The sequence below is a fragment of the Phoca vitulina genome, unplaced genomic scaffold (genome assembly GCF_004348235.1).
Source record: "Phoca vitulina isolate PV1807 unplaced genomic scaffold, GSC_HSeal_1.0 scaffold25, whole genome shotgun sequence".
NCBI classification, from domain to species: Eukaryota; Metazoa; Chordata; class Mammalia; order Carnivora; family Phocidae; genus Phoca; species Phoca vitulina.
The window spans coordinates 2,058,164-2,062,390 of NW_022589728.1; the positions used below are offsets into that span (position 1 = coordinate 2,058,164).

General features: G+C 41.4%; 1 pseudogene; it reads right to left on the minus strand.

Annotated features, from left to right (window-relative positions):
- Positions 1-427: 427 nt before the first annotated feature.
- LOC116643248 lies at positions 428-1,157 on the minus strand (annotated as a pseudogene).
- Between the last annotated feature and the right edge of the window lie 3,070 nt (positions 1,158-4,227).

The following is a 4,227-nucleotide window of genomic DNA, read 5'->3' on the forward strand; positions in this document are numbered from 1 at the left end:
CCCAGACAGTCACTTGACTACAGAAACTACAAAGTAGTAGAGGACTGGCTCCTGGGAACACAAATAGGCTTTCTTGTGTCCCATTGGTCACACCTAGACTGGTTCCTCCTTATCCCAACTCAAGCAGGTCCTTAGTAACAAAGCAATAGCAAAAACCCAGAGTTACTAACTCTCTACTCTTGGATAAAAGTCTCCACTCAGTTTGGACTGAGGCCCATGCCCCAGAAGTGCCATTCTGATTAGATTATATGAAGGGAGTGGATGCAAGAGACAAAATGGCTAAACGAAATTAGGAGCCACCAGTCCCAATCTGCAGCTAAAACTTAAGATGCCTACAGATGTGGTTAGTGTGACATGGGCAGAGAAGAAGTGCAGAGGAATGGGATGGGCAGGGAGGGTGTCCTTGGGCAAGTAGTCTGCCTGTTCTTCACCTTTTGGCCTTGCTCTGGGCAGCCCCCGAAGCTTCCATGGCTTTACCCCCCTTCTCTTCAACCCCAGGAACTGCATGGGCTTGATGGGCTTCCAGTTCTTGACCAATTTATAGAGCATGGGAATACCAGTTGGCAGGTGAGCCTCTTTGGAAAGATCCTCCAGACACTTGACAATGCCCAGAAGGCTGTTGCCATGGGCTGCAATCTGTGCCCGTTTGCCCTCCTTGGTCTGGGGTATTTCTTCATTCCAAAAGGGCAGAGTTCTGGTGGACTTTAGACTCTCACAAGAGGGTAGCTGATATTCAGTGAGCTCTGCACACCTATGATCCTTACTCATGTTGCTGTAGCAGGGATGGTCAGGCTCTATCCCAGGTGGTGGGACATCATAAGAGCACCTCCAGATCTTTACCTGGGCTTTGCCATGCTTGGCAGCAGTTTCAGCTGAGGCCAGTCAGAGCCCCATAGTGCTGCTCACTGGGGCATCAAGCCCTCACTACCAGCAGCCACATTTGGTCAATGGCATCCAGCCCTGTCTGAATTGCTCTCTTCTGCGCTGAGGTAAAGCAGATGTCAAACTCCTAGCCAGCATCTCACAGCACCTGGCCATCGTGCTTTGCCTCCTCGTGCCAGCTGGGCTCAGGTCACATCGTACCAGCCACTGAAGCAGTGCTCCAGGTCCCAAGTGCTCTCGCCCTGCCGGATCAGCACCAGTTTGTAGGTGGCCATGGCGGCAGCTTGGTGCAAACAGAGTGGAACTAGCAGAGATTCTGGAGTGGCTGTCTAGTCCCAGACACGCCTGCACACTCGCCTAACTTAATTCTTATTTTAACACAAGATGGTTTTTATGAGGTTATCCTTTATGTAGATGAGGAAATTGGAGCTTAGAGATGGTGCAAATGTTAACTGTAGGATAAAATCCCATTGTGCCACAAATAAATGAGGGTTTATTAATGACCAAAGTCATTTAGGAAAAAAATATGGGTAATTTTGTCAAATGTTTTTATTCCATTTTGGGGTTATTTATAGAGCTAGAATCTCAAGATATAGGATTGTCTACCTCTGTATCTATCTGTGTCTATCTATATCCATATATCTATCTACTTTCATTCCTAAATTCATAGATATTTAAAATATAAATTTTATTAAATTATCCAGGGTATATAACATATATAGCTCCATTTTTTAATTTTTTTTGAAAAAGACTTTGCAGTATGAAACTCAAACTCAGGGTAACATCTTATTTGTGAAAAATTAAAGTTGAGTAAAGTTCTAACCAAGAACATTTGTTTTTCCAGACATAAGAAAATAAGAAAGATGGAGTAGGTGGGTGGCTCAGTTAGTTAAGTGTGGGACTCTTAGTTTCTGTTCAGGTGGTAGTCTCATGAGTGGTGCTCAGTGGGGAGTCTGCTTCTCTCTCTTTCCCTCTACCTCTGTCCCCCACCCCTCACAGGGCTCTCTGGAATAAATAAATAAATCTTTTTTTAAAAAATTAAGAAATATTACTGATTAAACAATTACCATTCAATTCCTTTGGGCCATAATAGGGCATGTGTTTCTGTGAAATAATTTTTAGAATGGGAAAAGAACCTAAGTTACATATTTTTGCTCTTAGAAGAGAGATCTTCTAGGAAGAACCAGCTATGAACACATTTAGTCATCTGTGAAATTCATGGGTTCGAACTTTGAAAAAAAATCTGGTACTGGAAGATTATATGCTATGTTTGTCTTATTGTCTAAAATTGGTACTGTGCCAACTAAACCTTGATATAAAGTCACTCTCACATATGCTTAATAAAAATTTGCAATAGGTCAGACCTCTGTTTGGCATATGAGATTCAGATAGATTCACAAAGGATCCTATCTTTAGAAAAAGCACCGGGTAAATAAATAGCCAGCTATGTCAAAATTAACTTACCCCAGTATCTTTGATAGGCCAAATTCTAGAATGTGAAAATGTTTTATAGGATACAGACTTTCTCTTAATATTTATGATAGTGATGTGTTACCTATGCACATTACAATATGTTAAATAACCAAGTTTTAGTTCTCATATGAGGGCCACATTTACAAAGAAACAAAGTTTTTGTTTATTTCATTTGTCACCTTAGAAAAATGGATAACTAGAGTACAATAAAACTCCCTTGGATGAAAATGTTAGCTGATTGCTTTCTCAGAAATTTACCCATTCCTGAGCATTAACCTCCAAGTCTTTGGGATTCAAATTTGAAGTTCAGCAAAATTACAAATGACTGTATCTTCAGTCTTTGTGTTTCTCAGCAAATCGTTAGTCTGTGAAAACCAGTGTTCTACTGAAAAATTTTTAACACAAATCCATATTTATCTTTGTTTTTGGTAAAAATAGAGTGGGTTCTGATAAAATTCCCCATGCTCTACTTTATAGGCAAAACAGAGCTCTTGAGGGGACAGTGTGCAAGAAATAATCCAAGAGGATAGCCAGAAACAAACAAAACTTCACATAAAATGAAAAGAAAATGAGTCTTTCATCTTCTAAAAGATGACTGAGGATTCCCACAGTCCATCTTTCTATTCAAACAACCATAATTAGTGAAAATGATAGAAAAAAAAAAAAACGCTAAAATCTCTATACATTGTCTTAAGGGCATTCAGCAAGTGGAGAAACATTTATTCAAATCTACTAAATCTCAATAAGAACAGTGAGAGAATGTGGCATTTGAGCCCTGACCTACCCAACTCTGCCCATCAGCTCAGCATGACAGAAGCTCTACTCCTGGACAGTCAGCTTAGAACACAGGGTTCCCTCTCCTAAGACTGGTTGAGAGATCCTTCCTTCACATAGCTGCCACAGAGGACAGAAACTCTATTCCAGGAACAGTAGGGTTAGAACAGTGGCCCCATCCACCTCTCCACATTCTGCTCATAAGGTAGAGGTTCCACACCAGTACAGACAAACCAGGACCAACAGAGGCCAATACCCTGCCCAGAGCTCTGTTCATAAAGATAGGCATCACTTAGAAGTGGGCTACTTTCCCCATGCCCTAGAGCCATGACTCAGAGACTTTGCCCAGGGTGGGAGGCAGGCTGTGAGAACAGAGAGCTCTGAATCTCTCCTCAGGGGAACCAACTTAATTTGGAAAAGTACATGGGGAAGTTCATACCTAAGGATGATGTTGAAAACAGTAGAGAGGAGAGCAATTAAGAGGATGCTGGTAGCTCTGCAAAAGCAACAAATCAAGCCATAGTCAGTTAGTAGTTACCAGAGAAATCCAGGGAAGGAGACAAGCAAGAAAAGCCATCCTGGGGTAGGAACAAGCTTCAAAAACTGGCCTAAAATCTACCACTGCAAGGAAACTTGAATTAAATTGGATCAGACCGTGGAGAGATTTATGTTCCAGGGCATTGCTGAAAACAATTAGGGCAACTAGCCAGCAGTTAGTGGAAGCTAACAACTGGTGTGATTACGTCAGAGGCTGCCAATTTAACAGAGATTAGGGAAAAGAGAGTCAAAGAGAAAGCAAAAACACTATCATGCCAAGGTGACCGTGCCCATGTGCAGAGCTGGGCATTCTGGGGAGTGACATCAGATGCTATGTGGAAATAGAAACCAGTGAACAATCAGTCCAGCTAAGGCACTAACCAAATAACAAACCAAATAACAAGCAGATAAACCAAATAAACAAGTGATGAAAAGCAACAAAAATCCCCACACATAACAACACAGGAAAAACCACAGACCAGTATCTGTCTATGAATATAGACAGAAAATCCTCAACAACATATTAGAAAGACAAGTCCAGCAACATATAAAGTATGATAC